Source organism: Alligator mississippiensis, chromosome 4 (genome assembly GCF_030867095.1).
Source record: "Alligator mississippiensis isolate rAllMis1 chromosome 4, rAllMis1, whole genome shotgun sequence".
Lineage (NCBI taxonomy): Eukaryota > Metazoa > Chordata > Crocodylia > Alligatoridae > Alligator > Alligator mississippiensis.
In genome coordinates, this window is record NC_081827.1 from 120,271,666 (window position 1) to 120,290,717 (window position 19,052).

At 41.0% G+C, this 19,052-nt stretch overlaps 1 protein-coding gene across 6 annotated transcripts in view; it reads right to left on the bottom strand.

Moving 5' to 3' along the window:
• The window catches only part of EPS8 (epidermal growth factor receptor pathway substrate 8), a 195,370-nt gene that overhangs the window by 90,586 nt on the left and 85,732 nt on the right, over positions 1-19,052 (bottom strand). For all 6 annotated transcript variants that reach the window (XM_059726544.1, XM_059726541.1, XM_059726542.1 and 3 more), the window contains one exon: positions 2,169-2,219. The gene's annotated coding sequence lies outside the window, so the exon portion shown is untranslated. The remainder of the gene's footprint in view (positions 1-2,168; positions 2,220-19,052) is intronic.

Here is a 19,052-nt window from a genome sequence, read left to right on the forward strand (position 1 = left end):
CCTTTTTGTTACATGTCCAAACCACTGCATTTTTCTTCTTATGATTTTGAGTAAGGATTCGCATTTGCTGACTTCCTGTCTGATTTGATCTTTCACAGATTTATTTGTTCTGCGTGCAGTGTAGGGTATGTGTAGAAGTCTTCTGAAGCACCACATTTCAAAGGTCTCAATTTGCTTTTCCAGTGCCCTAGTGAACGTTCAGGTCTCATAGCTACAGAGCTGCTGAAGTGACAATAGTATATAATAGGTGGAGTTTTGTTTTCATTGTGAGGTTGCTGCTAGTTCAATATTTCCTTCAGCTTTGCCAGTTGTCCAATGGCAATAGCTATTTTTGTTTGTACTGCTTTTTCTGATGTAGCAACTTCTGTGATGGTTGCTCCAAGGTATTTAAAGTGTATTACTTCTTCTAGCTTCTCATTACTAATTTTTGCTGATGCATCATTATTACTTGCTGATGTTATCATTACTTACTGTATTTGTCACTGTATTTGTTGGGGTGGGCAAAATATGGCTTATATATTTTATATGGCCTGAAATAGGTCCTTCAGCCTCGCCTGGCTCAGGTGTGAGAAGCAGCCCAGGCCATGGCACATGCGGCTGGTCCCACTGCCCCCGGGTGCGCAGTAGGCCTGGGGTGGCTCAGCAGCTAGACTTCACTTCTCAGAAGCCCTGGTGGTGGTGGCTGCTTCCAGTTGCCACTGCCACTGGACCCAGCCCTGCTGCCCAGGCACCTCAGTATGTCCACTGTGCACCCAACCTGGGGTGCCAGACAGAGCAGGTGGGCAGGGTGTCCATGGAGACTGGCTCAGGACCTCTGTGAGCAGGGAACACTCAGCCAGGTAGATAGGATTAGGCCAGCAGTGGGTGGGGAGCAGAGTCTGGTAGCAGGACAGGCAAGTGGGGCTGGGATCACCAGGCAGTAATTGTGCAGGGCCAGGGCAGAGCTGCAATCTGCTCCCCTCACAATAAATAGTGATTGGTCCAAACTAGGAGGAGGGCTCAGCGCACATCCATCATCCAGCCCCTGCTGTCCCTGCCACAGCTGAGTGGTGCGGGGCAGCCCTGATAGATTGTGGCCAAATTAGGCTCCACCATGCTGCTGGGTTGCACTGCTCCACAGCCATATTGTACTGGGGCTGTCCGCGCACACGCGTGCTGGGGCAGGCCCAGCAGGTGCTGGGTCACAGGCGTGCATTCCACGCCCCCTCTCAAGTCAGGTCAGTCATGATCTGTTGTGCAAGGAGTGGATCACAGCTCTACCCAGACCCCAGCCCCACATTGTCACCTCCCCTTCCTCCCCACAATTCTGGCCGTAGCCCTTTCTGCCCATCCCATCCCTGGATGCCACTCCCTGCCTGCCCACACCCCTATCCTATCTACCCAGCTGAGCACACCCTGGCAATGGGGGGTCCTGGGCCAGTCTCCATAAAGACCCTGCCTGTCCGCTCCATTGGGCGCCCCCAGACGGTCTAGTAATCTACCACTTATGGAGTTTTGGTAAGCTGTTGTTGGTGGGGGGTGGTTGCTGACCAGCCTACAATAGGTCACCAAAACTCCCTAAGTGGCCCTCCAGCCCAAATAATTGCCCATCCCTGATATTTGTGCACACAGGTCTTCTGTCCAACATACAGCACTTTACATTTGTCCTTGATGAATTTAATTTGATTAATTTTTGTATCGTTTCTCCAGTTTATTACGGTCATTCTGAATCCTACCCTCTAGTGTCTACATCTGCACCTAACTTGGTGTCACCTGCAAAATTGTTAAGTGTGCACTCAATCCCATCTTCCACATTTCTTATGGTATTAAGAAATAATTAATTCCATGAATTAACCTTGAAATAGAATTGTAAAGCAAACTGAACTTTCAGAAAGATAGAACTACCTAGTAGTTGCAGCGGGCAATAGAATCAAGAAATCACAGAAATCACTTCTAATCATTCTGAATACATCAGCCTCATGCAACCAAAAAAATAATATTGTACCAATAACAAATGAACAGCCTATCAACACAGCTGATGCTTTGGTAAACAACTATGCAGAAGGCTGAAAGTCACATGTGAGAGCAAGGAGAGAGGAAAGACAGATTGGGTGAGGTTTGTTTGGTTGTTTTTTTTCCCCCTTAATATCAGTAGATACTTAAAATGCAAACTCAATGTCAGCACATACCTCACAAAGAAGGTCTCTTTCTCAGCTTAACAGGCGGAATGCATTCTGATACTGAAAAGAAAAACCAAGTAGAAAATTACAATGCAACACTTGTGTGGGTAGCAGACCAAAAGCTTTTATCAATGTGAGAGATACACTTGTTTTTTTTGCTTTACTGCCTACAGTTGAAACATATCTGTGTTATAATATAACCAACCATGAATGTATTAAAAATATCTAATGTATCTAGTATTGGTTAGTCATATTTTATAAGGAACTTTTTGTACCAAGTTTTGGGAAACTTTTTTAAAAGTTAACTTGCTATATATTTTTCCTGTTCTCTTTCTCCTCTATTATGTATGATGGATTCCAAACATTTACCTTCAAGTGCATTTTATCTCAATGCAACTCTACCACATTATATTTGTGTGTGGTTTTTTTAATCCTTCTCACCTGAAACCTGAACTGGCATTTAGCAATGAGAAAAATGTTCCATTAGACATCACTAGAGATAACTGAATACTGCAATTTTGCTCTCCAGTCTACCAGTCTAACTCTTTCAGGAGCTCTCAGCCAAGAATAAACCTCAGTTGAGCTATTAAATGAATATCCAAAACAGCTGTAAGGGGACACAAGGTCTCCTGGTTTGGCCTGCACAACTGGAGCCAAGCCACAAGCATCCTATTTTATTTTCTGATTCCGTAAAAATAATGACATGGGGAGTGGAGAGGAGGAGAGAAACCAGTGAAGCGCCATCTGTTAGAGAAGATTGCTTATTGCCTATCAAAAAGGAATCATATCAAAGGAAGGGTTTCTTTCTGTAATAAAAGAATATTCTGAAATGAGAATGTTTTCCAAAGGAATTTGCATAGATGAAAACAGATCTAGCAATTAATTCACTAGATTCGGAGTCAAGATACACACACATATACCTAATATATGCACATGCAAAGCATATTTGTGTAGTATTATTTTACATCTATCCATTTCAATCATAAATGTGTATATGTATGTATAAACACACACACACCAGTACACATACATATACATACACATACACATTTATATGAGTGTGTATACACAACACAATTTTTCCATTAGAAAAGTGACATGGTAACTAATCTACACCTCACTCAGAGCCCAAAAGTCTAGATAGATAATCTGAAAAAGAAAGAATGCTCCATTTTATCTTAAAAGCTACAATTAGGGGCTACAAAAACTATGTTTTTAACTTTAACAAGGGAGAAGAGCTTAAAATTAACACAATACAGTGCAAAAGGAAAAAGGAAGCAAGATTATTAAAATGCCACATTCACAAGTGTTTTCTGGTAAATCCAGCACCCGGCGGCAGTTGATTTAACAAGAGAATGGAAGCTATTTAGAAAATCTAATCTAGCACTCTGATCTGGGCCAAATATCAAAGCCACTGCAGGAGCAGCCTAACAATTTAATGGCAGCAGCAGGCAAACAAATTATTTACACTCTAGCAAGGTAGCCCTTCCCTTTGAGAGACTTATCTTGATTTGATCTCTCTGGATCTCTGAGACAGAAGGAACTGCCTGTACAGACTACCCACAGCTATGCAAGGAGTCTCCTCTTCTGAATCTTATAAACCAGTGCAGGTCAATCTTTTTAGCAGACGTGCCACAAACTAAGCCTATGCCCACCTCCAGTGCCACTCTGATCCCTTCCTCTGCTTTCTACTCCCTGCTCAATCTGTAACATGCCACAGATTGGCTACCCCTGTTATAAATTAACACATTTGCACTCTAACCCAACCTGCTTTTTTTCTTGGTAGCTCAACAAGGTACAGTTTCATTGTAAGAAACACCTCCAGGTTGTAGAAAGCAGGAGGGCAGACATACCCTTTACGTGCTTGTTCATATTTTTCTCAGAACTGAGATTTGCTTTGCCACTGTCCTTTAAACACACTCTTTCTTTTAGTGGAGCTGAACTAGTCTTTCACATGTAACACACTGTCCTCTATACATCAGGATATTTGGAAAGCTGTCAGTCCAAGCAAAAGCAATGGGAATATTTTGCTTTTTTTGTGTGCACGCTTCACAGCAACTTTGATAAAATCATTGTAGGGACAATTTTGAGACTGTGTGCCTAGACATATAGGTCAATATTTAATCATTTAAATTACAAGTCAGCTTTCCAGAGAGGCTGAATATCAACTACTTCTCTGGATTAAAATTGGTGACACACTTCACTTTTGCATCCCAACAGACCACGCACACACACACAGACTTATATTAGCAGTGCCCAATCATCTGGCCCTTCAGGCTGGATGAGCAGTTTCTGGTCAGTCTGCAAGATGATCAAGTCCACGGGCACAATCCTGGCACACAAGGTTGGCGCAGCTGGGCCCCAATCCCAGAGTGTGCGGCTTGGAAATTTTGCAGTGGAGGAGGGATGGCAGTGTTAATTACCACTGCTCCTCCACTGCCAAATTCCCAGGCACATGGGAAATTCCACGAGCCAGATGTGATCCTAATTAAGTATAATTTTTTTGCAGCACATGCTGTAGCACACCTTTTTGAGGATTTCCATGGATTAGTGCACATACTGCCCTATAACTCCCTCCCCCCCTCCCCGCCCCAAGCTCTCCAGCAGTAGATTTATAGAAGTACCTCCCTTTACTCTGGCCAAAATGTGTGCACACATAGGGACCAGCCCTGGAATCTAGTAGTCAGAGTGCTCTGGTACCATGTGACAAGGTCTATGTCCAGGTCTAAGCTTACTACTTTATCACTTTCGTAGTCATTGACCACAGAGCCTTCTTTGTGCAACTTTGAAAAATCATTGTAGACAGCAAATTCATAAAGGCAGGACAAACCTGTCTTAAACAACAGTCAAAAAGCTAAAGCGGACATGAAAACTAAAGTGAGAATAATTTTCTACCAATTTTGTTATTGGAGGCAGCTGCACTTTGGTCATCCAACCTAGTTTCCTGTTGTAGCTAGCAATCATGGCATGTAATCCTACTCCTGTATTTAGCCATCTCCCTCCTAACATCAGTCAGGCTTTTTTTTGTTTTGAACAGCTGTTTATTGAAAGGCTGAAGTAAAATATTGCTTTTCAAGTTGTGTCAACCCAAATCAAATCCTATTGCTTTGTCAAGCTGAACTGAAACATTTTGTTTTGGCTCAGTTGAGCTTTAATCCATGTACCTGAGCTACACCCACCAGCATGGAGCTGATGCCAGAGCCTGGAACAGCTGTTTGCAGCCTCCCGGCTGCAGCCGGCCCAGGCTCTGGGTTGCCACCCTGAGTTCCACTGTTGCTTTGGCCTTTCTAACTGACCCCCTGCAAGTGCGAGCCAAGTATCTATACTCCTCCTTGGTGGCTACCCCCTCCTTCCACAGTTTGTATGCCTCTTTTCATCCCTAGGCTTTCCTGGAGTTCCCTGTTCAGCCAAGAGGGTTTCTTGGCCCTTTTGCCCCCTTATGTGCAATGGGATTGTCCCCTTCTGTGCCCAAAGGATTGCTCCCTTGAGAAATGAGCACCTTTCCTGGACTCCCATCTCACCAATGCTCTTGTCTTTCAGTGTTTCGCTTACTAACCTCCTCAGCATATTGAAGTTAGCCTTTCTGCCCTACTGGTTATCTTCCCCACCTTTCGCCAGATAGTGAATTCTAACAATTGGTGGTCCCTAAACCCTAGGTTACCTTGTATCTGCACATCTCCCACCAGGTCATCCCCTGTAGCAAACACCAAGTCCAGTACGGCATTTCCCTTAGTGGGACTATATACCTCCTGCGTTAGGTGGAGGTCCTGCACACAGGTTAAGAATCTATGTGAACAGTCAGATTTAGCTGACTGCTCCTCCCAGCAGATGTCAGGGTAGTTTAGGTCACCCATAACAACCATGTCCCTTGATCGTACGGCCTCCGAGAGCTGCCTTGAGAACTCCAGGTCTAGCTCATCCTCCTGGTGTGGCAGTCTGTAATAGACCCCCACTACCAAGTCCCTTTCCCCCTGACCCCCTTATATTCTGACCCACAGTACCTCTATTTGCCCTTCTTCTGATCCCATCATGATTATAGAGGATGTGTATTATTCCTTAATATAGAGAGCAACACCTCCCCGTACCCCTTTTCCCCACTGTTGCACCCATACAGCCTATAGCCCTCAATGCCTATTGCCCAATTGTGGGTAGTGTCCCACCAGTTTTCAGGTCCTGCAGCAGTAACACAAAATACTAAATATCAAACCACACAATTTTAATTCTCACAAGCAATAAAGATGTTAATGCTCAGCATTTTCCTATAAAATTTCATTTCCTTTCTTCAAAGCTGCAGAAAGTCTCATTTTCATGAAGCTTAATTCAACCAGAAATGCCCTTTGTAATTAAAGTGAAGCAAAACAAAAGCATTACAAAGCCACCTGTCAACAAGCCGGAAACCAAGATTGCTGACCTGAGAAAGCAAGTTCAAAGTGACACTTGACACCAACCCTAAACTTTCATTTTCTTAAATTCACATAAAAATGTGCACGAGCTATCAGTAACCCCGTTTAATATTAAACCTGCCTGATTAGGAAGTGTTGCTTACCTTCTGTTTCACCTAGGCCCTGTGACACAAATAAAGTGAAACAGAAGATAAGCAACACTTCCTAATCAGGCAGGTTTAATATTAAATGGGGTTACTGATAGCTCGTGCCCATTTTTAAAGACAAATTTCTACGTTCATCAGAAATTTCAGATTATAATGAATTAATAATTTTACAGCCATAATCTCTACTAAACCCTTAAAAAGTTTCAATGCACTTAAATTGCCATGTGTGCAAATAGCATTAAAGACAAACTATCTGGAAAGTACCGTAACCCATTCCAGGTGCAGTTAAGGTAACTGGATGGTAAATGCCTTGCATCAGGAGTCAGAGAGTGCCACATACAATTATGTTAATATACAGGCAATCACCAGAAACTATTGTGTCACCATAAAAGTTACATGGCTGTGACAGTGACAATCACCTTGGACTCAGATCTCTCTTTTTTGCACAAACCACTTCGACCACTAAGCTTCATAGTTGCTTTATGAACAATAACGACTAATAGCTGCATCTTAACCTTTGAAACCTTCTCCATTTTATGGGAATCTCATAAATTGTTTTGCCCAGCATAACACTTCATCTTTGTCCAGCAGAAAATATACCACCCTGAATAGTCTGTCTGTGCAGAGGGGAAGTTTCTTACCAGGCACTGTATTTTTCCTGTACTGTGCTATCTTCTGTTGGTTAGAAGAGGACAATATGCAAAACTTAAAAGTAATGAAAACAAAGATAGAGGGCATCTATACATGTGCTACAAAATGGAAGATGCTTTAATTAGAGCAGCTCTAAGAGCCGCTTTAATTAAAACATTTGCAGTGTCACAGGTATTCAGCATCCTGTGCTTCAAAATGGTGATGGGGGCGCTTTAACTGAAGTTCATTTGACAAGTCTTGGTTAAAGTGCCTCCGCCAGCATTTTGAAGCCTGAGGATGCTAAATACATGAGTTGCAGAGGTTGCTGGAGCATGCTAAATAGCATGTGTTGAAACAGAGGTCTGTCATGTGAATGGGTGCCCATAAAGACCCTGAAGATAGGATGGATGGGGCAGAAGGAGGAAGGTCCAAGAGACACAAAAAAGAAAGGAGGTTTATATATATTATTTTCCCCTGAAAAAAGGTTGAGCTCGAAACACAAAGCAGCTTCACTTTCATTAATTCTAGAAAGAGCAGAGGCCCATGATTCACAGGTGGCTCTTCCAACTTCTCCTACAAAGCACTGTTCCTATTTTTGCCATACCAAACCCTCATTTCCTTCCTACTCTATATTTCACATGGGAAAATGGAGATGTTGTACTGATCCAGTTGCAAGACAACTTTGAATTTAAGATGAATGACCCTCCAATAATTAGATTCTGTAGACAGAATTTGTTAAAAATGGTTATAATTTTTCATGTATAGAATCTAATAATTAAAGTTTCATCTTAATTTTGTCCTCTTGCCCCAACATTGTGATAGGGGAGCAGAACGTCCTGACCCCTGCACCTCACCCCTCTCCCCCATCACTTACCCCTTCTGCCATGTGCACTCCTCGCACCCTTCCCATGGTGGCTTCCTTCCTCACTACCTGCTCCTTCAGTACCTGTGCCCCTTGCTGCCTGGTCTCTGTGGTGCCTGCACCCTGCAGCAACTAGTCTTGCAATTGGGATCAAAGTCAGAGCTGGGACCAGTGCTAGACCTGCTACTCCCACAACTGCTGCTGTTGCCTCCAGAACCTGGCTTGCCTGGCATGTGTTCACAGGCCCCAGCCAGGGCAGAGCCCAAACTGAGGGTAAGCAGCAAAGGGAAGGGAAGGGGCAAATGGGAGGACAGACAGAGCAGAGGGGACATGTGGTAAGGAAAGGACAGTGGCTGTGGCTGCCAATTTTGAGTTCAGATCAGGCCCAGAGCTGCATCAGCATTCTGCCCACTTAGCCCTCTCCTTGTAATTGAATCCAAGATAAGAGGCCCCACCCCCTGCATGTTGAACGAGGGAAGGGAGCCTCATCTTAGATTTGAGTAAATATGGTGTGTAGGAATGCTATTTCTTGTAGGCAATGGTGAAATGCTGAGCAGGTTGGGAAAAAAAAAACAAAGTTTAAAGCTTTCTTTGGGATTAAAAAAGTAAGTTCGAGTTAGAAAATGTAAAACTATTTTTTGCTTTGCGAACTAAAATGGAACAGAAGCATCTATTCAAAATTTGAGAACGTTACCATGAACAAGCTATTTTGTGAAATATTATTTCAACTTCAATGCTCCATTTTTTTTAGATCAGGAAATGCAAGTCAAATGCTAACTGCTTATAATCAGTATATATATCCTTTCAAAATGAGCATAATAACCATCACTTCAGTCCAGAGAATTTCATAAGGTCAACAACTAAAGGAAGAAGTCCCTTAACTGCCAGTTGATCTTTCATTTCCTGGAAGCCTCCTGCACTTGCATGGTTGCTACTTATTTACCCTTTCCATGAGCCTGACACTGGTTTGCTGTACTAAAATGGAAAATAAATAAATAAACAAACAAACAGTTCACTAAAGCAATATTTATAAAAGGGCCCAAAACTACATCCTTGGGATATGATAACTAAAACCAACAGAAGAATAGTATGGATTGACAGGACTCAAATTCAACAAGTATCAACATTCTCTACAAATTATACAAGGCGTGTACACACACGCACACTGACTTAACCTCTATACAATTTTAAAGTCTTTTTCCCCTCTCATCAGACTTGTGTGTTGAGGGATATGCAAGGAAGGAACAATGTGGCGTGTTGATTTAAACAATAGGCTGAAAATAAGAAGAGCTGAGACCCAGTTATTTCTAGATCATGTGGCCTTCGCCTGCCTGTTTTCATTCTGAGGACTTTCATTTGGAAGCCAGAAAATAAAAGAAAAACAAACCTCACGGACAACGTTACCTGCCTTGAGTTCAAAAGCAGGCATATATAACTAAAAACAGTAACATTCCTAACCTCACACTTAAGCTACTAAATACTCAGCACTTTTGGAAATACGGCATTTTTCATAAATTCATAAATATTTATCTAGGAAGTATTTTAAATTTGGTTATTTAAAAATCTTGACTGCCAAATTCTGTGAATATTCACATGCATATACTGACTAAAAAAAGTGTCTCCAAGGTAGCCCAGACTATAGAGCAATTCAGTAAACAAAAAACACTAACCAAATGCAAACAGACTTATCTGGTACCAAGATGGGAAAAGATCATATCCTATAGTCTATGCAGCTACACTAGCAAATTCAACACAGTTTTTGGGACAGAATTTGCCAATTCATTGAAATCAAAGCATTCTGTTCAGACATGTCAGGTCTGACCAAAAAGCCAGGCAGACTTCCAAGAGAAACTTGCCTGGTGTCTAACCAGCTTATCAGGGGTTCGGCCCCCGATTTCCAGTGGAGTTGGGAAGAGAACAGAAATTCCACCTTGCACAGAATACAACATTTGGGGAACAAAACCAGTGTCCTAAATCTCAAAATTCCCCGTGAAAAGGAATCACTGCTCTCCTCCCAGTTTTAAATAAAAGGCTTTTAAAAAAAATAAAAATAAAAAAAAATAAAAAAAGAGTAAAATAGAACCAAACCTATTTATTCACTACGGTTTCTATTTCCCAATCAACAGAGATCAGAGTCCACTTCTTGAACATGACCTTTTTTAGTGAGTGCAGAAGTGCTTTTGGTGATTTAAACATTGCATATAAAAGAACTATCTACACTCTTCATAAAAATATATCTACCCTTCTGTAAACGTGAAGAAAGGATTGAGTCAGCCCTTCAACATAGTCACTTGACTTTGTGCAGGGCTTTGCAAAGAGTACATGAAAATTAAATACTATTGTATTTGCTGAAAGAGCTTGGTTTATCCAAGCCTAGATAACCCCTGTTTCATCTTGCTATGATGCTGCTCCATCCAAGAGGTATATTCCATACCAAAAGTCACTGCATGCCAGCATTCCTTCAGAACCAGTTCATATCAGCTGAAAAAGCCAAGTAGAATGATAGACATTTTCCAAAAAACAGAAAATAAGAAAATAAGATGAGTGAAGGACATATGAACAACTGATTTTCTGTGAGGTCCTGAACCTTGAAAACTTCTTGCATTCATGTAGGGCTATTCTGGAGGGTCAAAGGAGGCTTTTACACTTATGACATCAGGGTCCTTATAAATTAGATTGAAAGATAAGAACCTAAACTGAATAAAACCATCTTACACAGTTAATGTAACTGAAGTCAGCTGCTTCCAGCTGATCTCTCATTTCGTGGAAGCCTCCTGCACTTGGATGGTTGCTACTTATTTATCCTTTCCATGAGCCTGACACTGGTTTGCTGTACTAAAATGAAAAATAAATAAATAAATAAATAAGCCTTTATCTACCCAATCACTAAATTATAAAATTAGAGTTGTAAGGTGTGTATACTGTTATACATTTTCTGTTTACAACTGATGTGATCCAAGAAGGATCATTTTCCTGTACTCTGCAGGTATATTAGATAAGCTCTAAACTCTTACTCTTTCAAATAAAGAAATCTCTGTTCCACACAAAGCCTCCATTCAACATTCCTGTTTTTATAACAGCAATAAAAATATTAGTGCCCTTGATAATTTGTACACATATGCCAATAAAAGCACATTGGATTAATTCCAACATTCACACAGCAACACTTAAAAAAACTAAAAAGAGTTATGAAATCCTGCAAAAAGCTGAACATTATTTTCTTCACTAATCTTTATCCTTCTTTCATGTGCCACTCCTAGTTCTTCTGTTTTCATTAAAAAAGTCTTTGTACTCATGTATAGAGCAACCTACATAGGAAGATATAAAAAGCAGGGTTGTTAATGGACCCTTCTTTGATAGCGAATTTGAAAAGTTTCAACAAATTAGTTTTATAGCATTTTAAGCCCATGGTTTCCTGAACTGTGAAGATGAAGGCTAAGAGAATGGAGCATTATCCCCATTTTACACATGAAGAAGTAAGGCACAAAGACATTAGAAGGCAACATCCACACTGGTAAACAGCTACCTAAATAGAAGTTTAAGAAGAGACGGATGAGAATGCAGGCAGGAAAGCACCAATTTTAGTTGCTTGAACATAAACCTTTTAGTTATAACTTGAAACAGCAATACAGTGAGAAGGAATTTGGAAACCTTCTCCAATAGTTAATATTGTTTGTCTGGCTTTACTGGGGAAATCAACATATAGATCTGCCCTTCAAAAAGTATCTTTTTTCCTGAAGACTTTAACGTGGTCCATAATTGTAGTGTGACACATGTATCTGCATAAAACAAAATAAACAGTTACAACAGACACTGAACAAATGCTGCATGCAGAGACTTACACTTTCAGGAAATATCACTTACCTAAAACTAAAATAAATAAATAGTTCTATAGCATTCACTCAATAAGTAGTAACATGGGCTTATAAAAATATCTTGTTCCTCAGTCCAACTTTGCAGAGAACGCTTGTGCTTAGCGAAATTCCAAACTTCTTTCATAGCTTAATGCACCTATCAGCACTGCGATAGGTTTAAAGGGCAAAAAATTCATAACACCCTCTTGAATGTTTTTTTCTAACTAAGCAATCAAAACTAAGCAGATGTCAGCCTTCATTTTTCCCCTTAGGAAAGATATGTTAGGAGGGGAAAGAAAAATCACATTTTTGTATTGCCCATCATTATCCAAATGTGTTTCTAAACCCTGTCCCTTTCAACTTTATATAACTTCTTGTCCTTCTTCCACAAATTGTTTTATTCCACTTGACACTTTTCTCCTCCTTTTCCCTTAGTCTGCACACTTACAACAACCTTTCTGAAAGCCAAGTTATACTCCAGGAAAAAGAAAGACAACTGCACACCCTTCAAGCTTCTATGTACTGTTAAAAGCCTTACCTAGAGTGGTCATTCAGTATATTCCATAGATCCTCATAGGATCCTTCCTCTCCTTTTTTTTACATGCTGGGATATACAGTGAAACATTTAACCATCAATACTGGAAATATTGCATTTGGGATTGGTTTTAGAATGTATTGAAATGCATACAGCAGGGCTATTATTTCAAGCTCTACAAACTCAAAAAGACGTCATTGCACTAATAACATTACAAAGGCTCTCTTCAAAGTCAAGATAGCGAAGTTTTAAGGGGTTTTCCTCTTTATGAAATCAGAAACTCTGAAGAAAAACTGATGGTGGTGTCTATTCCCTCTCAGCTAGCTTTTACTATACACACTTGTCTTCACTGAAAAAGCTAGCTCAAGTGCATCCACTTAAGTTATTCCATTTGATCAAGCCCACCTCAAGTGAGAGCAGACCCAATGCAAAACAACTGCTCTATATGAACTAATCTGAATTGCTGCTCAGATTGACTGGATTAGCATTTAAGGTTTAAGGAAATGTGTCCAGTTTAGCCACAGCTGATACCTATATAATTAATGGCAAACATCAGCACCACAAGGTCATACCCCATAATGACCAACTAATCTAGCCTTTTTGTCATCATAGGTTAAACATTCATTCACAAACAAACTTGATGAAAACCAGCAATACTCAGGCCTTTTCAAGGAGGTGGCATCATTCAGGTAAAAGAGTTTCTCAGCTGACAACTGTTGACAAAACACTGGTGCCAATGGCATCTAAAACCTAGGACTCTCACCCACAATCCATCACATCTGCCGATGCAATATTTTACAGTTAGAACACACAATATTGGCAAAAACAGCCAGGTGTTGGTGCTTTAGATGTGCAGCTAAAGGCACAATGGGATCTGATGTGTGATCCAATCACATTTCCTGCCATGCCACATGTTTATGGCAGGAGGCATGATTGTGGGATTGCAAATTAGATCCCACCACACCTTATTGCCAGTGCAGGGAGAGCCTGGGATTGCGATTAATTACTACAAATGTTCTGTGGAATAACTTTGTGTCTTATTCCTCCTTTTATCATAATCATGCCATTAATTGATTAAACATATGGCTGGGGGACAATTTAAGATGTGATTAAGTGGTTAATCACATCTTAAGTGTAATGTGTAGATGAGGCCTTAGTGACAGCAAATATATGCAATGGTAGAAGTTCAGCAGCAAGACTTTCTAGTATAGAAATAATCTGGCTCAAATTTAAAGTACCACTAGTTTAACTTAGAGATGTATGGGCATAGACAGGAGTCAAATATGGGGCAACATCTGAGTTATACCTTGAACAAACAGAACATATGCACCCCATAAAATATTCAGTTCACTATTCAGACCTTGAAGCTATTACCATCAGCCTGGAGTCATTTTTTCTTTGTTGGGTGTACACAAAAAAAAGCTATAATAGGACAGTTAGGTACTTGGTTCCCACTTCCAATCAGCAAGACTTTGATGCCTAAGCTGCAAGAACCTCGTTCCATAATCGAAGCTGAATCACTGTCTAGTTGTAGTGGTAAACCTTGTCTCTGTTGCAATGCTGAACTTCCTTGCAATGGTCACAGAACCATGAGGCTCAAGTGGTGTTTAGTCATGTATTCACACAGCATAGATATACCAACACACAGTCAAATAACTTCCTCTGAAGCAGCTGTGCCAGTCCTGGTCATTCAGTTGGTACAGTAAATGCATTAGGCTGTACAAGATGCACCGACTGTACTGTGTCCTTATTAAGAATTACTTCAGCACCCCAAATAACTACATTTGAAGTGAGCCCCTTCCCTACAGATAAGTGGTGACAATAGAAACATTCATCTCTGAATTGTGTAGGAGGCTTGTGGAAGAGAAGCAATTAATTAGGATGCTACACTGTGCAGGATGAATGAAGGGGTTACTGAATCATTTGATGCCATAAATATCACTGTCAATCACCTCCTAGCTATAGGGGTTGGCACAATTAATATCCAGTCAGGCAGGCCAAACTAACCACCTTCATAATCTTTATTAAGGAGAACATAACATGGTTGGGATCCCAAACACTGAAACCAGAATTTATGCAAAGTATCTGTCAAAACAATTTGCTTTCTTTAGTTTTACTCAGATTTATGATTCAGTGTTGCTGAGTTAAGTCAATATCACAAGTCTTAGGATCACAGACATTAGAAATGTCAATGACATCCTACACCCAAAGGCAGGAAATGAGGCAGGGAGCTTAAACTGCAGCAAAGTGGATTTCGATTAAATTTCAGAAACTTTCTAACTGCAAGAACAATAGAACAAGCTTCCCAGAAAAGTTGTGGAATATCTATTACTGGAAGCTTCAAGGTGGGATAAGCATTTGTCTGCGGTGGTTTCAAGGTGGGATAAGCGTTTGTCTGCGGTGGTTTAGGGATAGCACATCTGCACCTGTACATGTGGTTCAACTGGATGACCCTTCAGGTCCCTTCCAATCCTATAATTCTAAGATCATAGCTTGCCCAGTTCAGCCCCTACATCTGAAGCAAGGCTGATCGCTCTGTGGTGAGGCTTTTCTTCATTACAATTTTCCCTGCTAGAGCATGGCCTCTTGGAATTTACACACAGTCAAACAATACACAGATTATGCACTATTTTCTGCAGCAGCTAACAAAAGCATATTGCTGGAAGCAGCTCAATTTCATTGAGTTTCTGCTCACATACACTGTAATCCCTGTACCATGTTTGTTTGTTTTTTAAAATAATTTTTCCATATCCTTTCCCTCACAAACCAGGAATGCACACTGAATTCAAAGAACGGATCTACTAAGGCTACAAAGAGGGTCTCTGCTACCACAGACCAGTGGTGTTCAATCTCCAGCCTGCAAAGCTATGACATCCATCCCATGGGTCTGGAAGTTTGGCAGCAGAGGAATTGCTCCCAGAGCTGCAGCAATTAATACCACCACCACTGCCCACTATCAAACTTCTGGACCCATGGGAAGTCCCACAGTCCAGATGACGTGGCCCTGTCCACCAGATCATACCAGGACACGGTCACTCTGTGGCAAGATGTGGGCTGAAGAGCTGAGCTGCCACGTGGGTCTAGCCTACAGAGACAAACCCATGCACAGGATCCAGCCCACAGGGGCTGGTGAAGTTGAGCATTACTACCATAGTCCAAGATTTCAAAACTGACTAATGATTTGGGATGCATATGATTTTTGCATGCCCAGTTTAAGATACTACAAAAACAGGCTCAACTTTGAGAAAATAGAGAATACTCACTTTCTGCAAATCAAGTTATTTTAAGAACAGGCTGGGTATCCAAAACATCCTTCAAAATAATTAGTCACTTCAAAAAATTTAGACTCCCCCTCACCATGTTATCACATGGAGCTCAATAACAGAAAATTCCTCTAGGTCTTTGTAATCAGGTACTAACTGTAAAATGATATGCATCCAGCAGAAAACTCCATTTGCCTGCAAATAGGGCAATTCTAACAGGTGTTCAGAACTTTCTATTTAGTTAAAAATTCTAATTAGTCCTCATAGGTTTTCCTGCTGGCAATACTGATTGGCACACATGAAGGACTCTTGTTCCCAATACTTCTCCCACATTTTAATTTTGCTTCGTAGACAGCTGTTTCTCAATTTGTACCTCTGCTTTTTCCCCCCCAGTGAAAGGATATATTTGTTTATTTTGAATAATCTCACTTTGGTCCATTTATACCTCGTTTAGCAGGTTCATTCCTCTACATCCACATCTCTATTAGTTTTGGTGAGTCTATTAATTCTAACTTGTAGTTTGTCAACTAGGGCTGTGTGAAGCTTCAGTCCCCAATTCGATTTGGTGGAGATTTGGCTTGATTTGGTGGCTGAATCCCCAAATCTGAAATGAATCAGGAGATCCTTTAATCTCTCCGAATCGATTTAGAGAGATTTGGAAAGATTTGGAGATTCAGACATAGACACAGCTTTAAATGTTTTTTCTACATATCTCGAGGTACGAGGCAGCTCATGAATGCTGCGATGCTGGGGTGGATGGAATTTCCCACAGGAGCACAGGGGAGCTCCCCAACGCGCTCGGCAGTAGACCCAGAAGTGGACCAGAAGCACTTCCAGGTCTGCTGAAGAATGTGTAGGGGGACCTCCCCGCACCCCCACAGCTCAGCAACTGGCGCCTACTGGGTCTTGGGGGGAGGGGGGGGCACCCGGGGTCCCCCTGTGGCCGATCGCCGAGCTGGTGGGGCACAGGGGGACCCCCTGTGCGCTCCCCAGGGAACCCTTCTGGAAGCACTTCTGGTCTACTTCTGGGTTCACTGCCAAGCATGCAGGGAGGCCCCCCCGTACTCCTGTGGGGCGCTCCATGAGTCCCAGCATCACAGCATTCAGGAGCCATGCCTGGTACCTCGAGGTATGTAGAAAAAAAAAAACATTTAAAGCTATGTCTATGGCCAAATCACTGATTCTCCAAATCAGCATTGAATCTTCAGATTCAGATTTGGCCAAATTGAATCGGGGATGGTGATCCAAATCAATGAATCGAATCACTGTCCCCTATTCGGGCCGAATCCGAATCAATACCCATTTCACACACCCCTATTGTCAACCCAATTCACAACCATACTAAGTCACTTTCAAAGTAGTTTTTTATTATTAATTGTCCTTCATAACATGTATTATGGGGTGTTATATGTAACATGATGAAGTAACCCAAATACACTGCTGCACATTACATTTCCTTTGTCTGGTAAACTAAGTTAATTTCAGCTTCCTTACCACTGTACTTTTAGTTTTACTATAGCAGCAGTGCAGCAAGGGTAGGGCTTCTTAAAAAGGAAATGATATACTATTTCACTTGTTCCTGGAATAAAAATAAATAAAATGTAATATGTCATGTAACTTAACACTTCTCAAATATGAGACTACTTCTATTCAGTGTTCTTTTACTACCCTACTTGCTGTGCTTTAGTATACTCTTGGGGCAAGTGAGATATGCAACTCAGAAAACTGGCCACCAAGGACATGCAGCTGGTGCCAAAATGACCACAAATAATTTTCCACCACATATTTCCCAACCCCTTTAAACACAAATGAGTAATGGAAGAATTATCTCACTCCAGCAAAATGACTCACATTATTGGCTAGGATTGAAGATGGTTGGAACTGTCAAAAAATGGTACTGCACAGAATGGAGGAAACGCATGCTTCAGGATTTCCATGTACTTACTTTTCTACATAATGAAAAGCCCTCACCATATCTGAGATATTCTCAGGGCTTGAGACATTTCAGCAACATGCAGGAAGGTGAGGGAGGAATACTCAGGAAGTTAGGAGGAGAATCCTATAGTGGGATTAAAATCCATGTTGGACATGGGAATGGAAACAGATAGAGGGGTCAGGAATGAGAGCATGAATGAATGCAAAGGCATAATTAAAAAGTCTTCTAAGTACGAGGTTTACATTTCGCTTTTGGGTGTAAGACGCTGGGGAGAAAGAATTTCTCATACAGGCTGCTATATTTTGCCTCCATCATCCTTTCTCTGTTTCTCTTTCAGCTATTCATTTCTTTCCCTTGCTGTTAGGTCCTTCTATAAAATCAGAATGGTGAAAAATTAACTCCATTTCACTTCTTACATTGTTTCCTTCTTTGAATATTTATTGGTTCATATAAACATGACAGATACTTATTATTCACGTTATAAATTTTAGGCTCTAAAATTTACACTGTAAACAAAAAATATCCATTATAAAATGCTAAAAGGAAAAACTTGAAATAATCAAAACTCTAGTTAAGCCCAGGAGAAAACAATGATTATATTATAAGACTGCCTAGAAGGAAGAGGAAATGGGTGGAAAAACTGCTGATACAGCAAAGGGGTGGGACTGGTAAACAGAACAAATGTAGTTGTATGCTGAAGAGAAGGAAGCATTTGCTGTTAGGCAGGTTTGATTTGTTACAATTTCTGGAAAGGAGATAGGGCATCTGATAACAGTTCTCCATAACATTGGGTAGGCTTCCCTTTAAAAAAAAAAATCCCCCCAAAAAACCTTCATAGGACTGAATTTATTAAGCAGTCACTTCCAACGTCAGTCTTTACAAATCTACTTCTCAAAATAGCAAATAGACAGGCAGTACTTCTGGATTAGTTGTGGCCAGAAAGTTAAACAAAAAAGAACCCTGCCCAGGCCTAAATGAAATGGCTGGAGGTTTCCAACACAGTAAAAACGTACTTTGCACTAGCACAGCTTTAAAACGTATGAGCATTCACAGAGCAAGGCCCTAAAAGATGGGTCCTCTCTCAGGAGACATAGGGAGCAGGAATTTAGTTGGACTACAGGAAGATACTCAGATATCTAACAGAAAGGTGATCTGCCAAGGAAAAAAATAAAAAACCAAAAAAACTGCTGCAAGGAAGTTTTGCCTATGAAGACAGGTTAATCTAGCTCCTCTTGCAGCTCCATCTCCATCTTCTCACTCCTAC